This window comes from Gopherus evgoodei, chromosome 1 (genome assembly GCF_007399415.2).
Source record: "Gopherus evgoodei ecotype Sinaloan lineage chromosome 1, rGopEvg1_v1.p, whole genome shotgun sequence".
Taxonomy (NCBI): domain Eukaryota; kingdom Metazoa; phylum Chordata; order Testudines; family Testudinidae; genus Gopherus; species Gopherus evgoodei.
This window is the reverse complement of record NC_044322.1, coordinates 132384259-132406904: the sequence shown is the minus strand read 5'-3', so window position 1 is coordinate 132406904 and position 22646 is coordinate 132384259. Positions and strand designations below refer to the sequence as shown.

General features: G+C 38.7%; 1 protein-coding gene across 6 annotated transcripts in view; it reads right to left on the bottom strand.

The window, feature by feature from the left end:
* The window catches only part of TBL1X (transducin beta like 1 X-linked), a 274926-nt gene extending 252529 nt beyond the window's left edge, over positions 1-22397 (bottom strand). For 4 of the 6 annotated variants that reach the window (XM_030572393.1, XM_030572402.1, XM_030572417.1 and 1 more), the window contains exon 1: positions 20809-21145. The gene's annotated coding sequence lies outside the window, so the exon portion shown is untranslated. Of the gene's footprint in view, positions 1-20808; positions 21146-21247; positions 21266-22173 lie in introns of those variants that run through there. The other 2 variants (XM_030572409.1, XM_030572427.1) reach the window with 2 other exon arrangements.
* Positions 22398-22646: the final 249 nt, after the last annotated feature.

Below are 22646 nucleotides of genomic sequence, written 5' to 3'. Positions count from 1 at the left end.
GGTAGAGACCCTGGGGGAGGGAGGCTGCCATCCTCTGCAATGTAGGCAAGGTCACTTGCTGGTTTGTACTAGAGCAGTGGTTCTCAAAGCCGGTCTGCCACTTGTTCGGGGAAAGCCGCTGGCGGGCGAAGCCTGTTTGTTTACCTGCCACGTCTAAAGGTTCAACCAGTCGCAGCTCCTACTGGCTGCGGTTCGCCGCTCCAGGCCAATGGGGGTTGCAGGAAGGGCAGCCAGCACATCCCTCAGCCCGCACTGCTTCCTGCAGCCCCCATTGGCCTGGAGCGGCGAACTGCGGCCAGTGGGAGCCGTGAGCAACCAAATTTGCAGACGCAGCAGGTAAACAAACCGGCCCAGCCTGCCAGGGGCTTTCCCCGAACAACCGGTGGACCAGCTTTGAGAACCACTGTTCTAGAGTAAATGGTAGATTCTTTGTAACTTGAAGTCTTTAAATCATGATTTGAGAACTTAAGCAACTCAACCAAAGGTTAGGGGTCTATTACAGGAGAGGATGGGCAATGTGAAGGAGACCAGACTAGATGGTCTCCTCTGACCTTAAAGTCTTATGAGTCCATGAAATCCACAGAACAAAGAGAACTATGTCTATTCCTACTCTCTTACAGTAATCTTAGATATTACTTGTAAACACATTTTTAGCTGCATGGTGACTCTGAGTTTGCTGCTATCCCTTTAAATCCTTTTTTCCCTTTTTCTAATAAACACAAAAAGTATTGTTACAAAGTTCACATTCCTTTTAGCCTCTAATTGTGGTGGTATCTCCAGCTGTGTGCACGTTACTCACGGTGGATTCCACTGGCAGTGCAAGGAGGAGCAGTGCTGGCCACCCCACTGCCCACTTAGGTTTGGTCCCTCCATTGTGACAGCGGGGTTGCGGGAACAACAGATCTTCCTCGCTGCTGCTTAGGGGTCAGGGTTCCTGAACCAAAGCCCTGCCCAGCCTCACCATACTTCCAGCAACCCTCATCCCCTGTGAGGGATGAGGAGTGTCACTTTACCTGGGTGGGCCGGGCTGCAAGACGGAGGCTGAGCGTGGCCTGGATTTGGTGGGTGAGGCACTGCCCTGAGGATGACTCCGCAGGGACTGACAATGTGTACCATGAGGAAAAGTTCTGGGGGAAACCCCTGATTAATAGAACCTTTGTTGTTGCAGCAGCCTTCTAGGCATTTAGAGAGCTTAATTGCAATAAACTTAAGGTACATAAATGAAACCTATTAAGGTCTTCTTAGTCAATAAAACCTAATTGCATCAAACAATAGCAGTGAACCAGGGATAACCTTTGCTTACGAACTGTAGAAGAGGTCACAAAGTGATGTCCCAACCATTCAGTAAACTTTAAAATAACTTAGGAAGTGTAATAGCTTAACAACCCCTCCTCTTTTCTTTCCCCTCCCCCAGAACACACACACCTGATTTCTTGCCTCAGTGACAGGAAGCAATTTGACAATATTTCGACAGCTGTGTGGTGGTGAAGATGAAGTTTGGCCTTGATGCCTATTACTGTTGCTATTAACCTTTTCACTGGCTTCTCAAAACATCCCCAGACAGACTGATTTGGCCACAGTAAACACACTCACAAAAGTTTCTCCTCCACACTCCACATACAAACAGGCACGGCATACCACTCAGGCAGACATACCACTTCTGCCCTAAAATATGCTTGCTCCATATTATAGAAGATGTGCATGTACACAAATATCTATTTTTAAAGGCTGAGTGGCATAAAGTCCCTATCGAAACTACAAAATGTGCTGTGTATCAAACAGTTGTGTTTTGGGGGGGAGGCGGGTTTAACGGTTTCACTTAAGACAGTTTGGCCACACATACGTACACGGCATAATTCTGTTGAAAGGTTTTGGAAAACGTTTCAAGACTAGACAAATCTGTTTTGAGAACAGTTTTCAAAAAATCATCATGCTCCAGCCACATGTGGCAAAGGATCTGAAGCATTTTAAGAACAATTTGGTAATAGTATATTTTGTAGCGTAGATGGGGTCTAAAACTGAAAGCAAGTTGATCTATTTAAAGATTCATTTGAGTTATGTTATTTGGATTACTGTCTTTTTCATATGCCCTGTGCGTAGGCCCCCAATATCAGTCCTTAAAGACATCGGTATTTTGCTTCTATTCTGAAGACAGATTGTCTAAAGACACTTAAATGTTACCCTGACTGCAGTGTTTGCAGTGCCTGTTTCTTGCTATTAGCTGTGGAATGTATGTTAGTGGAAATTGGAATTCAAGGAAAGAGGGAGGGACAGGGATGAACTGATGAATGATTTCATACTTTAAGTATAATTTTATACTGGTCTTTCTTGTGCACAACTGACAAAGCTACTGACTTTCTCCCATGTGGTATTTCCATAACCCATTTACACAAAAAGAGCACTTGGTGACCTCCCCTCCTTCACACACAGACAGATTGCAGACTATAGCCAAATTTAACCTTTACACAAGCTTCTTTTCTAGAAAGATTAAGAGGCGTATGTCATGATAAAACATGCAATTTATTCCCGACTAAAGCCAATGGTACTGAAGGTCCAGCAACAAATTTTCCCTATCCCCGTTTAAAGCTTTTAATAACTGATTTTTCCTATTTAAGAGTATCTGAGAGAGATACGATTCTGTTGATGTTGTTATAAAATATCTATATCCTATGTAAAGGCCCCATCCACTAAACTGTGAAAGATTATAGCTAGCAATTAAAGCCCCAATCCTGAAAACACGTTTAACTTCACATCCCTGGGTAATAGTATTGAATTCCATTGGACTACGCTTGTGCATAAAGGTAAGAATATCCGTAAGTGTTTACAGTATGCTGCCGTAAAGTATCTGGTGTATTCCTATAAGAAGATACATTCTTATAATAATCTAAAACAGATAAAGTATAGCAAATACATACTTTTTTGGGGAGAGGAGAGAGAAATCAAGACAGAAGCTTTGTCAAACAGACTTTCTAATATTTAACTCAAATGCATTCATCAGTGTACAACTAATAGTGCTCTGCTTTCATATTTAAAAACATAGAAGGATATATGCAATGAATATGTGGTGTTTTTGTTTGTTGCTTGGGTTTTTGGTGGTTGGTTTGTTTTTGGTTAATATTTATAAATTAAAAGGTGAAAAATCAGCCATTTTAGAATGGTGAAGATAAATGTGTCCATCCTTTGATATAAGCCAGAGGTTCGGCACACGAGCTGATTTTAAGTGGCACTCACACTGCCTGGGTCCTGGCCACCGATCTGGGGCAGGGGGTCTGCATTTTAATTTAATTTTAAATGAAGCTTCTTAAACATTTTAAAAACCTTATTTACATTACATACAACAATAGTTTAGTTATATATTATAGACTTATAGAAAGACACCTTCTAAAAACATTACAGTGTATTACTGGCACGCAAAACCTTAAATCAGACTGAATAAATGAAGACTTGGCAAACCACTTCTAAAGGTTGCCGACCCCTGATCTAAGCACAGCCATTCTCGATACACAGCACACATATCCTATTTACCTTCCCTCAGATACAACAGTAACTGTATCAGAGCAACTGTCAATAGCAAATGTTCTCAGCTTCATTAATAGGTATGTTTTTCATGCTGAGTTCACTTTGCTTCCTATCCACATCAAGCTGACAATTTATGATCAATTCTAAATGCAAGCACCTGTGTCCTAAGATAACCTTCCGTGGATATTAACAAATCCGTCATCTGTTTAATTTTAGTTTAGAGCAGAGTTGTATTATAAAGATGTGTCACTCCACAAATTATTTGCAGCAGTTTACTAACACTGATAGAACCAATTTCCTTTTTTTAAAAAAGATCACATAGCAACAAATCCTTAAAATGGTCACTCCAGTATGTGGCCATAGTAAAAAAGGTAACAGGCCCTTCAAGCTAGTGGGAAAGGCCTAGAGATATCTAACACGCTGTTTAGGTACAAAACTCTTTTCAGATTGCAGTCGATAGAACACACTCTGAGAAGAATTAACATAGCCAGAAGCTGGCATATGAGCCTTTATTTTCTACAAAACACCACTGCATTATCATTATCCCTCACTGCTTTGAAGATATATTACATAAAACAGTACATGATCTTCAGTATCAGAAACCTTTGCAATTTAGTTCATACCAGCCTGATGTGGGAAATATTAACATCTCACTAAACATTACTCTTCACAGGAAGCACACTGGCTGAGAATAAAGCTTGATATTGCCATGTGTTCAGGTTAGAGTGCTGTGAAACCCTTGTCTTAAGCAACAATGCAAACGACTGAAAAAAAATCTATCTTATAAGGGGAAACAGAACTGTATTCGTTTAGTTTGGGGTTACTTTGTGGTGGAAAGATCTCATAAAACAGGAGTTTGCCTAACAGTGGTTGGGACAATTGTACAGAATTTGCAGTGTGTAACTTTCTACTCTTGTTGGTCTGGGTGTGTGAAGGTAGGGGTGGTTGGGGGGAGGGAAATGGCATGAAGAAACATGGGACTAAAAAAAGTGCATAGCTGTAAAATGTACATTAAAATGGTTTGGGTAAAAATAATAATAATTAATTTTAGGTGCTAAAATGCCCTTTCTTTACTGTAGGTTGTAAGCTGATTAGAGCAGAGACCATCTTTTTGTACTGTGTTCACACAGCACCTAGCGTATTGGAGTTCTGATGCATGGCTATGGCACCTAGCTGCTACCATAACATAAATTATATTTTAATGAATTAGCATCTTTATTTTTATACAATTAAGTCAAAACCCTGGCTTTTAGGTCTAGTATGTAAATGTGTTACATTTTGGTCTGCTGTTATTGCTAGAAAGAAATTTCAATATTTTACATTTTAAACATGGTACAATTAAGTTAGAGCAATGTAAGCTGTGAATTGAGATTTCGGACATACATGTTAACAGTCCAGTCTCATACACATACTTTCATAAACAAAAGGAATAAAGAAATAAGGAGAGAGCCCAAGCTCAAGTTTTATATGACAGAAGGTACAGAATAAAGTCCTCTCCCTGCAGCAACCATTCATCACATTCTCTTTTCCTCTATTAAATTCTCTTTACTAGCATTCTCTTAACCAATGTTTTCTTTCAAGACAACAGCCCAGGAAATTCCTAACCAAAGTACTGTTTGGTTTTTTTGGAACAGAACATTAATTTATATAAGCCAACTTGCGATGCCCCAAATTTTTTGTAACTTCCCCGACCCTTTAATACTTCAGAACTGCACATTCTTATCATTCAAATTTGTTTAATTCTGGCATACACAAAATATGTTCTTGCATCTAGTCACTTTTACTTGTATTTTATTTTGTTTGTTTTTAATTACAAAAAGGTTCCTAGGCACTACAAGAATACAAATACTAACAAATGCAAAACATTTCAAGATCTTCATAAAGGAAATCTTTGTAACAACTAGTAAACCAACGGAACACCATAACAGTAATACACCTTACTGCAGCTTCAGCAAACAATACCAAACAAAATCATTGCACACATTAACACGGTCATATTGCTTGTTTTCAGCAAAGAGCCTGATTGCTTCAAGCTGATCCACTAGTGGTCCTCTTCACCTACACATAATTGGACAGCATGCGGAGAGTTGCTAGCATGGCTAGGAGCAAATTTTTCATCCAATTTTACAATTTTTGTAATTATACCTTTCACTGACTATCGGGGAGGGGGGGAAATGCTTTTGTTTTCCCTTTTGTTTTTGTTTTGCTTTTGTTTTCTGACTTTATTTAACTGGCCAAAGCAAAATGGAACTGAACTTATCTGGCTAGTTTTCAAATGTATTTGCCTGATGTTGGGCTCCAAACAAAGAGTCATTCTGAGAGGGGCTGAGCGCCCAGCACCCATTCATTTAGATTGGCGTTGTGAGTGCTCAGCACTTCTGAAAATAGCCAAGCCACTTAGACACCTACACCTGAAAATTTTGGCCTTCGGGTTTTAAGCTTTCAGATCATGATAAATGCATGTGCCAGGGACACAAATTATTAGCAACATATCCGGTCAATGCACAAACTGTCCTATTGTCATAAAAGAACAGCAATAATGAGGTGCAGGTAACCTTACCCTTTAATTACATTGAGGCTAAGGGGAAAAACCTGATCCTGTCTGACAGCAGCACAAAATAACCTTTGACTCAAAGCTCTGTCTTTAGATTCAGGTCACTACATGACAGAGTAATACTCCGTTCCTAGAGATGAAATGAAGACAAATACCACCATGTGTTTATCCAAGTTGCTGGTGGTCTGGCTGATACAACCACATACTTTTAAGAACTTGGTCAAATGCCTCTAACTGCTGGTTAAATGGAAGTCATAGCAACGTGGCAAGTTCCAAGCAATTAACTTCCTTTAGAGAAACAGTAAGGCCTGAATTACATTTCACATCATATGTAGAAGTCTTAAGAATTAAGGGAACAGCTGTGAGCCCAATGAGATTGTCCAAATTCTTGTGCATAATTTTATGTTAATATTTCTGCAGGACAACAAATTCCTTCTAGAAAGCAGAAATACTACAAATTGAGGTATGTCCTTTCAGGGGGCAAAACAAGTTGCTGTAGCAACAAAGTGGCGTTACTATTTCATTGAGAAAATTTAATACCAATAACAGCATACATAGCCCATAGTTTTAAAAGATCTAAGTGACATCAGACAAGGAAATAGGTGAGTATAAAATGCTTATAATATATAATATACAGAAGCTCTGTTCATAATATTATACAAACCCTGAAAGAATTCACGCTCTTTTAGTGCTGCATGCAGAAAATTCCTCCCACGCTGCAGAATAAAATAAATAGGCCACTACAGCTTTATACATTTGATTCTACATAGGACCCCAGCATTCTGAAGTCCAAGTGCTTGAAAATATATTAATCTGGTGAAAAGACTGCATAATAGATTAAAAATACACCCAAAGCAAACAAAAAAAAGTATACATGTACACATACAGTACATTAAGAATGAGTTGGCATCAGCTATTTGAACTAAATGGTTATCATGCTGAAAAGAGAAAATCTTTTGATTTTTTTCTTCATACCAGATTATTCCTGAAAGAAAGCCACGTGGCCAAAATATTGTTGCTATCTCCTTTTATAGGCAATTCCTGAAGAAGGTATCCTTGTTAGAGCATTGCTAATAACTCTATGCTATTCTATTTTCCATGTGAATTTAACCTTTTTGTCATGTGTACAGGCAGAAAGAGATATGGTTTATTACATTTTAGTCTAAGTGATTACCAGATTATTATTTATTTGTATTGGAGTGGTGCCCAAATGCCCCAAATCTACAAGATTGATAGTCAAAAGGAAAATATTTGAGGCCTCAAAGAGACCAGGAGCATTGCTGATTGGAATGCATAAACACCAGGGGCCTGTTTCTCACATACATAGCACATACTCATATCCCCTGGGTAACTCCCATTAACATTAAATAGTGTTCCACTTAACATGCAGGGAAGAACGGGGACTTCAAAAACTTTAAAAAAAAAATCCCCTAAAAATTTCAAGATGCAGGCCCATGGGGTTATGGAAATAAGATGGCTACAGCACAGAATCATAGAAATGTAGGACTGGAAGGGATCTTGAGAGGTCATCTAGTCCATTTCCCCTCTTCCAACCTCCACCAGCCCCCCTAGCAGAGGCAGGACCATATATATCTAGACTATCCCTGACAGGTGTTTTTCCAACCTGATGCTAAAAACCTCCAATAATGGGGCACCACAGCTTCTCTTGGTAACCTATTTCAATACACAGCTACCCTTATAATTAGAATATTTTTCATAATATCCAACCTAAATCTCCCTTGCTGCAGATTAAGTCAACTATTTCTTATCCTGCCTTCAGTTGGCATGGGGAACAACTGATCACCGTCCTTGGTATAACAGCACTTAACATATTTAAAGACTGTTATCAGGTCTCCCCTCAGTTTTCTTTTCTCAAGACTCAACATGCCCAGTTTTTTTAACCTTTCCTCGCAGGTCACGTTTTCTAAACCTTTGATCATGTTTTTTGCTGTCCTCTGGACTCTCTCCAGTTTAGAAAGTTTGAACCTAACCTGATATTAGGGCTGGTACAGAGGCAAAAGAGGATCACTTGAGTAGGCTGGTGAAGTGACTGTCCTCCTGATAAGCACAGGATAAAGGATTCCAAATGATCATCTCCACGTTATTTTCGGTACACTTTGATACAGGTCAGTCAGAAGGATTGTGTTAATAGGCTCTGCTTCAACTATGCAGGCAGAAAACCATCCCATGAAAGAGAAAGGGTATTTCTGTGAAAAATCTACAAAATTTAATAATACTCATGTAAGTTTTGGTATAAATTGCATTACGTAAAACCAGAGTTATGACTTACACAGTGCCATGTGTGTGCACAGCACACAAAGTCCTCGAGGAGCTTATGATATAATTAGATAATAGGTATTATTGTTACTGTTATTTACATTGGCCTACAAGTGTACAAAGCAAGGAAACATAACCTCTATTCCAAGAAGCTGATACAAGCCTAGAACATGGCAATGAAACAATACTTGAACAACTGGTTAAACTGTGTGATGGTCAGAAAATCCAAAAGAAAAAGCAGCAAAAGAACACTGAAGAACTTAAAGAACAAAACTAAACTAAAAATAAAAAACCTCACAGACTTGAAGGGAGGATCATCATGTGGTTTACAGACAGTAGTTTACAAGCTAAAAAAACAGATCTAATCACAATCAAGTTAGCCTTCAGATAACCACTGTACTTTCACTTTGCTGACTTCATGAACGCAGTAGGTCACCATCCAAAAAGCATCCATGGATTATTGCAGGTTAAGTTCTGGTTCTAACGAGAGACAGTTATGTTTTGTCAGTGCAATGTTTCCAAAAAAGCTGAAAGGGTCAATGACTTCAGCCTAATATGCAATACATTTGAGCAGAAGTGAGAAGGATAAAAGAAGGTACCAATATAGAAGAGGCGTTTTAGGTCACAGAGCACATATTCTTATACAGTTAAGTGTGTTAAACAGACTGGAAAAGACACCACTGACCTGGGATTCCAAAAAATAGGAGAACAAGTAAGCAATTATACATATATTCGTGGACAAAAACATTCATTAAGACAGAGTTACAAACGTAAATAATTATACATCAATTTAGTACAACTATCAGAAGAACATTCAGATTACCAAAATAAATGTGTTAAAGTCAGAAAATTCACTGTTAAGATTAGACAAACAACTTTAACTCTCTCTTTGTATCACTGCACACGGCCTACCAAACAGTGATATTGGTTGAGTAACTATTCCAGTAAAGTTAGTAAATTATATCCTTCAAATGAAAACTCCATATAGCCCACAGACTCTCTGACCTTCTTCTCTCCTGCATGTGGAACTGGTGAGATCTCAGCATTTATCACCAAGAACTGCGTCTTATATGGCAGAGTGATTAGGAAAAAGCTACATTCTGAAAAGGGCACTGCAGAATCAGACTTCTGTTTCCACATGGAGTCTCCCTGATTTCCGTGGAGTTTCACCCATGCTGAATCAATTACAGAATTGGGTCCATAGTTTAATATTAAAGTTGCTGTGTCTTGATTATATTCTATATGTTGATTATATTGGGTGGGTGAATAAGGGAGACTTAGTATAGTAGCTTGTACAAAGTGATGAGGTAGAGGCTGATCAGACTTACGGTGAAATGTATCTGAGAGAAAAATGTAGTTTTTTTACTTCCTACAGAAGCAAGATGTGCAGGATTTATATATTACTGCATGCAAATGGGATGGTTGATATGTGGCCTATATATAGTATAGAATACTCATAACCCTAAACAATATGGCTGGCACCAGACAGTGCACTAGGAGAGTGTAGCTACTTCTATATTAGGTCATGGTTCGGAGAACAGTATTATAGATTATACAGCATGTAAAGTGCAGGAGGACAGTGATGGTAGGATCTTGACAATGACTGCAAGAGTAGTGATGTATTCTGAGTGGCTTTAAGGGTTTCTTTCTCAGCCTATTGGCATTGGTTGGACATGAGTTAGTGGCAGAAGAATTAAGGTGGATGGTCTGATCTTAGCTAAAAATATTTTTAGTAACTTTTGCATTCTAGTTTTTTGTTTAAACAAACTTAATTCTCTTAAGGAAGATTTTTATCTCTGAATGTTCTCGATTGACATTTACTGCAAAATATTAAGCCTGTACAAGGTCAGTAATGGCAAACTTGCTGTTTGTATAAACTTTAAATACAGTGGAGCACAGATCTTGTGTTGTCTACTGTATAAATCTCAAAGTACATTGTTGGCACTCAAATAAATAAGAACAGCCTGCAAAACAGTTAATGTAGATTATATATGAACCTCATGCTCCCTTCATGAAAGAGAGCTTATGCAACGGGGGGCAAACACACCTAATTTGCTATGTCCCATAACTCAAAAAACAGCTTGCCTGATTAACCTCTAACAGTCAAAATAAAAGTCTTCTGTAGCTCATGATAAAGGACGTCAATTTTCAGGACAAAAGGAGCTGTTTCTGTTAGAGACGGGAAGAAGAGACAGGGGGGTTGGCACAGACACTTCTACAGCCTTAAGAATAATTTAGTTACTTACCATGACTCCATAATGCACATGCAGTGTATATAAATACACCTGCAAGAACATCTATATGGGAAAAGAAAGGACAAATATGCAAAAATGGGAACCTGGCTAAGATTTCTACTTTTAGCTTTTCTTTTCATTTACAAAGTAAGAAAGGAAAATCATTAAGATGTATATATAATCATACATTTGCAGAGAAGTCTACTACCTGAGACCAGAAGAGGTTGTGATATATACATATCTAGAGGAGATAAGTTTTTCAAGCAATAGCTGAAAACTGAAATGAAACATTAGGAATAGAGGGCTTATAGAATTAAAGCAAGAAATCAGGAGTCTTTAGCTAGTTAATAAATAAATAGAAAAAAGTGTTCAGATAATCAACCGAGAGCCTGTACCACAAACCACATGGGCCTTGAACCTGCAAAGATTTCCATGTATGAAGCCAATGGAACTATTCAGATCTACAGCGTGAAAAATATAGGTTTTAGCGGCCTCGGGCCATCTCTACAATGGAATCACTTGCATATATCAGAACTACCTGGTTGATAAGGGTTTGCAGGATTGGAACACAAATTCACACGTTATATATTGGGTTCTCCTTCATTTGGTATCAGTCACACCTTGGGGAAGTGGCAGAAAAAAGACTGTGGAGCAGAGATGAAGCCTGCTTAACTGGACTGTCCCCTTTACGACCTCTGTTGGGTCATGATGGAGTGCCAGCTCTCATGTCCTAGCAGAAGGAAGGCTGTCTCTTAGCCAAGGAAAGAGTTAAGATGTTATCTTGATGGAGTTTAACAAAATAAAGCAATAGGAGCTATTCAAAACCCCATAAAGGAGATAGAAATGGTTTTATTTATTTTTGACATCTTTTTAAAATAGTTTACAACTTGACAGGGGAGGATGTGAAGTGTGTTTGCATATAAAATTTTAAGTTTTTAATATACTGGTAATAACAATTAACATTTTTTGTTTTCAATCTTAAAAACACTTTACAAACATTAACTAAGCCTCCTAGCACTTCTGTGAGACAGATTAAGTCATTTAAAGTCCACTATAAATTATCAAATTGTGAAAGTGAGTGCCCTACCTACTATTTCGTAAAGGTTATTTGGAGCACTTTCCCTTTTTTTTCAAGTTGTTATTTCATTAGAAATTCAACAAAAAAAATGCAGTTCTGTTATGGCGCCAGGTAAATATTCACAAAAAGTGAAGGTTTTTAAAAAAACACCTTAATCTAAAAGAAGAAAAAACAAAGTCAAAGATGAGCAAGCCACCAGCTTAAAAACTTGAAAGCATATAAAGTCAACCAGTTGTGAAAATCACAAAGAATTTGGTGTGATTGAATAGGCCCATGTTTCTAGCAGTTTAATCAACAAATGGCTTTCTTATTGGTCTATTTCATGTGTGCACATGGGCGGGGGTAAAAGGGGTTAAGTGATTTTTGTTCAGTACCAGCTAGATATCCTTGAAAACTAATCTCTACAATGTGGATACAGCATAGGCACTGTATAAGCTAGGCTTCTCCACCTTACCCTTGCCAGTGAGCTTCATCCATAATTGAGAGGATAATTCAGCATCTGTACCTATTCAGGCCTTGGCCTCTATTGAGACTGCCAGCAAGAACGTTAATCATGATGAGAGGGAGCAGGTCCTGTGCATGCTTTATCCACTAGAATTGGATTGAAACCAACTGGTGTACACCTGTAAACCAGCTTATAAGTGCTGAAATTTGTTTTTATCAAACCTTTAATTCATACTGGCTTCCAATGAGTCCATGATTTTACTTAATGTTACAAAAAACAACAAACAAAACCACCTGTGTGTGTACATTTCACCTGTACACTGTAAAGGTGAGTACTTTTGGCAAGACTTTTTGAATCCTTCTGCTGTAGGTAACTGAAATATGTTGAAATCAGTATAAACTCAGCGCACTTTTTCAAGCATAAACCTTATGTAATAAAAATTGCACATGATATGATAGTGTCCTTTCATCAGTGCTATCATACCTCATGACTATTCATTTTTGAAGTATTAAGTTGTAAATGGTTGGCTTTTACGATTAAACTACACAGACTCCTCTCCAGAGTGCCTCTTCTCTGGTCTGGGATTAATGAATAGCTGATAATGCTGCATTGCAAAATACAGTAGAAGCCAAAGTTAAGTGTCCAGTGCAGTTTGCTGAGTTCCAAAAAGGAGCGTTCAAAAATCTGTTATTCTGCAGTATGACAAAGAGAATCTCCCATTAAAAGCAAACCCTCTTCCTGTTTGTTTTCTTAAAGAAAACTGTAAATGGTATTTTCAAATGTTATATAAATGCTTGAGCTTCATTGAATTAATAATGTATCTGTCAGTGGGGGAAGTTGGGCGTCACTAAAAAGACAGAATTCAAAGTTCAATGTTACCATATTGTCCAAGAGAAGAAATTTTTGTGTGTAAAATTATGTTACAAAATATATTTGAAGCCTTGTAGGATGTGAAGACAAGATACAAGGTACATTACAACTAAAACCAGAAGCCAGAGAAAGAAATGTAGGTCAGAAAATGAAATCTAATTTAGATTAATACTGCTCTGGCTATTAGTAAAGAACGCTGCTTAAAAACAAAACAAACAAACCACATCATTCTACTTTCCAATGGAAGATGAAAAAGGTAACCACACATTAACATAGTAAAACTCATAACCTGATGAGGCTTAAGGATTTTGACAAGTACACGTCTAACTATTGTATAGTATTAGTACTACTAATCTATTCATAAACAGGTCATAGGTCTTATCAATTAACACATCTAGTGCATCTTGTACTTTTTGATAACAAACTACAGTAGTTAGCATCAACACCCAAGTGAATATATATTTATTCAATGCACCTTCGAAAGGCATTAAAATAACTACTCCTCTTCCATTATATGATACTTTCCTAAATACACACATTTTAAATTACACGAATGCCATACTTGTTTGAAATGAGATTGCATTATGTCCTAAGAATTGCACACTACTCAGCCATTATTAAGAAATTCTAAATACTTACATCCCAGTCTCAATTTAAATAGAACAAACCAGACATATTGATTGTTTAACCACATTACTTGACCTGCTCTACTTCCAATACTGACACTGTGATGCAGCCTTCTATTGAGACCTGTGCGAAGTCAACAGAAAATAAAAATAATCTGAGTCTATCATGCTCCTAAAACCAAATCTCTTACTCAGCCTGTGTTATTTTAGCAACATAATTAATCTGAACGAGGGAAATGGGGTGGGAAAGTAAGGTACCCACAGCCGTATATTCCTCTATCTTCCAGCAAATGAAGGCATCACCAAATACCAATGCAATGCAATATTTATTAAGGCCATGACATCACTGAAACCAAGGACAAAGCAGATACATGAGTGAAAAGTAATATGAGGGACAAAATGATCTCTGGGCTGTCTTACATATATGTAGGCATGGCATAATTAGATTATAATTTTTAGGGTTGTCAATCGCAGTTAACTCACATGATTAACTCAAAAAAAAATGAACTGTGATTAAAAAATTAATCATGATTAATCACACTGTTAAACAGTAGAATACCAAATGAAATTTATTAAATATTTTGGATGTTTTTCTACTTTTCAAATATATTGATTTCTATTACAACATAGAATACAAAGTGTACATTGCTCACTTTATATTATTATTTTTTATTACAAATATTTGCACTGTGAAAATGATAAACAAAAGAAATAGTATTTTTCAATTCACCTCTTACAAGTATTGTAGTGCAATCTCTTTATCGTGAAAGTGTAACTTACAACTATAGATTTTTTTTTGTTACATAACTGCGCTCAAAAACAAAACAATGTAAAATTTTAGAGCCTACAAGTCCACTCAGTTCTACTTCTTGCTCAGCCAATTGCTAAGACAAACAAGTTGTTTACATTTACGGGAGATACTGCTGACTGCTTCTTATTTACAGTGTCGCCTGAAAGTGAGAACAGGCATTTGCATGGCACTTTTGTAGCTGGCATTGCAAGGTATAGTAACTCCTCACTTAAAGTCGTCCCGCTTAACGTTGTTTCATTGTTACGTTGCTGATCAATTAGAAAGCATAGTCATTTAAAGTTGTGTAATGCTCCACTCTTACGGTGTTTGGCTGCCTGCTTTCTCCATAGCTGGCAGCCTACCTTCGGCCCCCTCCCACCAGCACCTCCCACCCGCCGGCAGATGCTGTGGATCAGCGCCTTCCCTGTCCTCCCCCCGGCAATCAGCTGGCTTGCAGCGTTTTGGAGGCAGAAGGGAGCGGGGAGGAGAGAGGACTCAGCGCACAGGCTCCCCCTCCCTCCCAAATGCAGCAAGCCAGCTGATTGCCCCAGGCAGGAGGCAGTGGGGAGGAGCGAGGACTCGGCGCGCAGGCTCCCTCTCCCTCCTGCCGGCAGTAATCAGCTGCCTTGCAGCATTCGGGAGGCAGGGGAGGGACGAGAGAGGCACGCTGAGTCCTCACTCCTCCGCCCTCCCTTCTGCCCGGGGCAATCAGCTGGCTTGCCGCGTTCAGGAGACAGGGGAGGAAGGGGGAGCCTGCACGCCGAGTCCTCGCTCCTTCCCCCTCCCTCCTGCTTCCAAAATGCTGCAAGCCAGCTGATTGCCCCGGCAGAAGGGAGGGGGGAGAAGCAAGGTTTGGCGTGCCCCCCCATCCCTTCCCTGCCTCCCGAATGTAGCAAGCCAGCTGATTGCCCCGGGTAGAAGGGAGGGTGGGAGGAGCACCTCCGAGCACCTCCACTCCCTCTTCTGCCAGCGGCAATCAGCTGGCTTGCGGCGTTTAGAAGGGAAGGGAGAGAGAGAGGAGGAGCCAGGACACAGCAAGCGAAGTAAAGGGGGAGGAGGTGGGGGGGACAAGAGGCGGGACAAGGGTGGGGGCTTAGGAGAAGGAATGGAGTGGGTGGGCTGAAGGTTGAACCCCCCGTCTCTGGTGCTTGCAGAGTAGGGGAAGCTGCCCTGGAACCTAACCCCCCCATTTACATTAATTCTTATGGGGAAATTGGATTCGCTTAACATCGTTTCACTTAAAGTCGCATTTTTCAGGATCATAACTACAATGTTAAGTGAGGAGTTACTGTATTTACATGCCAGATATGCTAAACATTCACATGTCCCTTCATGCTTCAGCCACCATTCCAGAGGACATGCTTCCATGCTGATGATCCTCATTAAAAAAATAATGCATTAATTAAATGTATGACTGAACTCCTTGGAAGAGAATTGTTATGTCTCCTGTTCTGTTTTACCTGCATTCTGCCATATATTTCATGTTATAGCAGTCTGGGATGATGACCCAGCACATGTTCGTTTTAAGAACACTTTCACAGCAGATCTGACAAAATGCAAAGAAGGTACCAATGTGGGATTTCTATGGACAGATACAGCACTAGACCCATGGTTTAAGAATCTGAAGTTCCTTCCAAAATCTGAGAGGGACTACGTGTGGAAAATGCTTTCAGATCTAGCACATAAATATCTTGTGATGCCAGTTACAACAGTGTCATGCGAACGCCTGTTCTCACTCTTAGGTGATATTGAAAACAAGACATGGGCGGCATTATCTCCTGCAAATCGTAACCAAACTTGTTCGTCTGAGCGACTGGCTGAAGTAGGACTGAGTGGACTTGTAAGTTCTAAAGTTTTACATTGTTTTATTTTTGAATGCAGTTTTTTTTTTACATAATTCTACATTTGTCAGTTCAACTTTCATTATAAAGAGATTGCACTATACTATTGTATTAGGTAAATTGAAATACTATTTCTTTTGTTCCTTTTTTACAGTGTAAATATTTGTAATCGAAATAGTTATAAAGTGAGCACTGTACACTATGTATTGTGTGTGTAACTGAAATCAATATATTTGAAAATGTAGAAAACATCCAAAAACATTTAAATAAATTGTATTCTATTATTAACAGTGCAAAACATCGTGAGATTATTTTTTTTAATCATGTGATTAATCCTGGTTTTTCTTTTAATCATTTAACAGCCCTAATAATTTTGTATATGGCTAGTTTATTTTAAAAAATTTTAGATGTTTATCAATTTAAATTTTTACAGTTGTCATAAATCACTGGGGAGTTAAACAATTATTTAAGGACAGTAGGCATTGAGATTCAAAAAGATGAGGTTTCATAGCCATTAAAACACAAATTGGCAACATTACGATGTCAAAATATACAAAGTTAAGCAAACTCTAATGAGTTCTCAGGAAAAGTAAAAACCACTTATCTGTAAATTTCTGCCATCATCTGTGGAAATATTTTTTCATCTCTGTGTGTGTACAGTGCAATCTACATTTACCAACAAAAATCTAAACCTTCCAAGCCTACATATAAGTTTAGACCTGAAACTATAAGAGCCAACACAAACAGTTTGCAAAATCAGGTTTCACACAGCTGTGTAACTACCATGTACAATAGGTACAACTCTGAAATCTCTCTTACGGTACATTCTGTTTGATGTGAGAGAAGGTGAAGGGAAATATTATCCTTCCCTGTGAAAACAGATATCCTTCTTTACTTCCACATAAGTACAGTGCAAGTGGGACTCCTAGCATTCTTAACACTGTATATAAATGACATAGATCAATTTTAAATGAAATCTCACAATATTAACTTTCAGATTGCCACAAATACCCTACAATGCTGAATCATCTACCGAAGGGGAGAAGAATGCCCCAAAGCCACATTTTCACCTTCAGATATTTCTCTCAGATTTACTCAAGTTAAAATTATGTATATTCAGAAGAGGCTGTTATTTCTAGGCAGGGCTGTAGTTCTAGTGTTTTTGTTTAATTTCAACCAACTTGTCCAAGTAGGCCATTTGGTAAAAACCTATAAATGGTACCCCAAGGGCCCTGTGTTCTTGCTCCAAAGAGGTCAGCTATTTCCTTCTAACTAAAAATAGTCGGGGGGGGGGAGGGGGGGAGGGGAAGAGGGCAGGAGGAGACTGAAGTTTAATTTAGCACCTGAAAAACAGTTTACAAAATAATTCATGAGGCAAGATGGAAGTAATGAAAAAAAAAATGAGCCTGCTCATGAGAGTTAAAAATTCTTTGTGATTTTACAAGGTTGGCTGGAGTATAACCAGCCAGTATTAAAATAGGACTACAAATTAAAATAATAAACAATAATGAAAGCTCAAGGCAGGCAAAATGCACAGCAGAGATGCAGGGAAATCTACTCCTTTCCCAGACTGAATGGATTTATTTATCATAAAACCACCACAGAGTGCCACAGTTCAACATCACACCCATAAAGAGCTGTAGAGACAATGGTTTACAATGAACAGAGCACTGCACAGGGAGTCAGGAGCTCCAGCTGGGTTCTCTTCTGACTCTGCCACTTGACCTCTATGACCTTGGGCAAGTTACTTCACCTCTCTTTGTCTTCGTTTTCCTGTCCACTCTTTATCTGTCTTGGTTATTTTGACTACAAACTCTTCAAGGTGGAAACTAACTCTTAGTATGTGTTCACTTGGGGCCAAACATACATACATACATGCACGCACAATCATCTACAGTGTAAATTCTATCTTGATTTGAAAACAGTAGGAAATAACAGAAAATATTAAAAGTGCACTGACCCAGGGACTAAGCACTACCATACAGAATTGCTGGGTCAATTTTCCCAGTCTGGTGCCTTGCTCTCCAGATGGCCAGAGCTCAGAATACTGCTGAGTATTCCTGCATACGTCAATGCTGACCAAACTGTACTATTAAGGAACAATATTATTTAACTCCAAAGGATGTCTCATCCAGTCCTGTTCAGCTTCAAGGATGTTGGCCTTTGAGAATTGCTGCAGCCTAAGGAGCCACCGCTCTTCCAAAGAGGCAGGCCATATTATGACCCTTTGAAGGATAGGTCTGGTTCTGGCCCAGTAACTACAGAGATGAGGAAAAACTCATTTATAAGAAAGTGGGAGAATGGAAAACAGGAAAAACTGGCGGAGAGGACATCTCAGGGCTCTGAAAGAGAGAAAAGTTCTTCTCCCTGCCATCCTCAAAAGTAAGGGTATAAAAAGCTAGCCTTATAAAAGGCTTCAGAGGGATTTATGATCCATGCAGTGGAAGAGCAAGAAGGTGAGGTCCCAATATCATTATGATAAATGTAGGATATATAAGTACTTTACGGAGGGGGGGGATACAGAAGACAATTTACTGCCAGAGATTTCTTCTCCTAAGGCATTTGGACTATTATGCAGCTGCCAATGTTTATATGCATGTATAATAATTAGCCTCTTTAGTACTAAGACAGACTTTTTAATCTTAAAAATGGTCTGTTTGTTCTTTAGCCCTCTGAAACACTTATATTGAGATACAGTAGCTGTTTAAATATCTGCCAGTTTTACTATTACTGCATGTAGCCCAAGAAAGGTTTAATACGTGTTTAATATGTGAGAGTCTATTTCTCTGCCCACCCCACCCCCCACTGCCAGATCTACAGGGGAAGGGCTCCCTATTTGAATATGACTGTATTTGTGATGTTGCAATTATTAACTGTCATTTACCCCCCCTAAAAAAAGAGAAAATTAAGAAATCTGAAATGGTGCTCTTGCTCCCATCCTGTTTGATATCACAGAAAAAGGAGTTATTTAATTTGAAAACTGTGAGATGTCTCCAGGTTTGGTAACACATTGTCCATATAGTTCTAGGCCAACCAAGAGGCCTAAATCTACCATGTGCTGTTATCTGGTAAGCAAGGTTTAGTGCAGTTAATCTTGTACAGGCTGTGTGAGCAGTCTCAGTTAAAGGTTCACTAATAAATGGGTCAAGGAGAAAGATGTGACATTACAAGCCTTCTTGTGTAATATGCTAACCCCTTTTCTTTTCATTTCAGGTGGCCCTACAAAATAATTGCTTTTCCCCCTGCCTCCTACTTTAAACATGAATTGTACGGTGGGGGGGGGGGAGGGTATAAATACCAATAATACAAAATCCTCATGCAGGACAGTGAAAGACCTTTTAAGACAACATGAAGAGGCCAGAATTTGTGAGAAAATTGTATCTACTATAAATCTAACTTTTAGGGTGTGGTTTTGTGTGCAATATGCCTATTTGAGAATTGAACAACATGTAATTAAATAGGCCAAAGGTCATTAGCATGACATATGCAATACTAGTTGACCTCACACCCATTTAAAACAAAATAAACTGCTGCAATTAAAACAGCAACACAAAATAGGGAACAGAATCATAAAAGATTATAGTTGGGAAGAACGTGCCCACCATCCTGTGCTGCTAAGTATCTATGCTGGGCACACTAACTTAGAAGAAGTGTCCTGTTGTCCTAATGTGTTAATGATAAATGATCAAGCACGTATTATTTTTGCCTCAATATATATGCAACAGGTCTGCAATTTTATTTTCTTGCAAACACTGCAGTAGTACTCTGCTTGTAATACAAGTCACACTGAATATTTTTTCCCATAACACCAGCACTGGTCCATCACTTTGTTAAGGGATTTCTTTTCAGTTAATGACAGTATTACAAATCATAAACAAAAATTAACTTGTTTACCTACTTGGAGCTAAACTTCGATTTACCAGAGAGTGATCAACTCCTGTGCTTGCTGATTCAAACACTAGATGAATGGGATTCCCCTCCCCCACCCTGGGTTGTGCAAACTCCACACTCTCTACAGTGTGAATACCTTTTATTTTGCTAGTGAAATACTAAAGGGAAATGTGAGTATCTTAAGGCTAAGTTATAATTTAAAAAAACTCCCCTCCGAACTCACTAACCGTTCCCCTGCACAAATGAAAAAACAAACCTCCAAACAAACAAGTCTCCTTTCCCTCATTCAGAGGAACATTTCTAAAGCCACCACATTGTGTTACTACTCTCTGCCTTAGCCAGGGTTTAGAAACTCCAGCAGAATTAACAATTATAATAAACCTTCCAACGATGCAAGACTTTCTAGCCTTTTCCAGTCACTTTAGGGTAAAACACACACAAAATCATGACACACTTGAGAGAAACATACACAGCAAAAATGTGGGAAATCCAAAAAAGAAACAGTCATAAATCCAGCAGAATCAGATACAAAAGAAACAAATAATAAGAAGAGGGGAACATGAGGAAATTGATTCCATGCACTGAAAAATATGGCAAAGGCAAGCCGTTTTAATCACTAAACTGCATGTCACAGCCGCACACAAAAAGGTCCAAATGATGAATAATCAGTCCTCCAAACTCACCTCACTCAACGTGTATTAAAGGCACAGCTTTCACTTCTGGAAGCAGCAGAGAAAAGCCTCAACTTCTGCAAGAAACACACACAGAGACTTTTTCACTTGCAGTACATGGTGTAACTCTTCTTTTCCTAGGTCCCAGCAAGCGTTAAAGGAGACTGTAAATCCCACCACCACACACACACACTCCTCCTCCTCCACACAGCAGAATCAAAAGGAAGTCCCAGAGAGTGGGAAGAGGAAAATGGAAAGTTTTTGGTGCGGAATGGCGGTCAGGAGGTGCTGCTGCTCACTACTTCATTAGCAGAGTTAATGTGTTTGGTGTGAGTGTGTGTCTAAGGCTTCCAAGAGACAAGCAGCAGCAGCAGGAGGAGGACTGAGAGAAAGACACACATAGATACTCAGTGACCTGGAGTGGGGGGGGGGACCAACCAGCCACATTGACCTGAACTAGAGGAAGGTAGACACACACAAATCCTCTCTTCAACACCTCTCCCTTCCCCCAAAATCAGTCCCCACACTCCCCCAGAAAACTTCAAACAACAAAAGCACGCCTACTCAAAAAATGCTTTGTTTTTTCTTCCAAGTACCTAAGGTAACTTGTTTAATCACTTAAGGCTTATTTTTGTCATTATTTTGAATCCCAGGGATTTTTTTTAATCAACCCTCCCCCCATCTACTAGAAAAACGAAATATTAACCCTGTGGACTCAGTTATAAAAAATGTCAAAGATGCATGAACACTGCTCTCCGTCCCCTCCTCCCCGCACACAAACACATACAGTTTGTCTGTGATAGTGTGCACATAGATATGAGTATATACTATATTCCCATTACGGTCTGGGTATAGCTGAGTTTACATTAATTGTATTAACTTATGTATTAGTGTATACATTATTATTTTGCAAGTTTCAGACTGCTGAAAGTGTCTTTGGATTTCAAATTTGAAAATATTCACAAAAATCCGTTTTGAAAAAGTCAATTTAAAATAAATCTAATTTACATTTCCACAACCCTCCCAGGAAGTAGATCTGGTAATAATGTATAGTTATTGAACATCAAACCATTCATGTGTTAACCCAATTGGAAAAATATTCCAGAGCCACCTTCTGTTTTTCTACCTGTTCCAATTTTTTTAAGTGTTTTCCTCTATAAAATGCCAGACAGCAAGAGCCTAATTCTCAATAATCTGAAACATAACAATCTGATCAAAAGACAATGGGTGTTTTTCAAAATTGAAAATAGCTGGGAGCTCAGCAATCAAAAGAATACATAAGCAAAAATGAATTCTTATATATCTTATTATAAAACATGAGTGATGTAAAACTAATGTTTCTATAACATTATTAGAGCACATTAAATATGGACTTACACAGTCTCCATAATTGTGAATCAGCAGAATGGATTTTATTATATACCAGTTGAAATTCAACACTTCCAAAAATGTTGTTGTTCTTTTGCCTTGAACATGCCCTTCTTATTTTTCTCTGGATTTGTACAGCTTGATACTGAGATATTACATTCAATCGAGAAAAGAAGGGAGCAATATAAAAACCAATGCAAGTAAATGATGCAACATTGCCCTGGTTACATGTGCTTCCCTTCCCCCAACCTCTTACTGGTGAGAGTGCTGTGTTTTTTCCGCCTGTAGAGTCACATCGTGGTTGATTGATTCTCCTTTCGCCTTGCTCAGTCATTCAGCTTTGGAAAGTAAATAACAAGTTGACATCATTACAGCTCTCTGCATTACTGTGACACATTCCTCTACTACCACACACTGTCTATTAGCTGCGCAGTAAAACCCACTCTTTTAAAGCTGGGATTCCGGTGTTCAGTTGCTTGCTA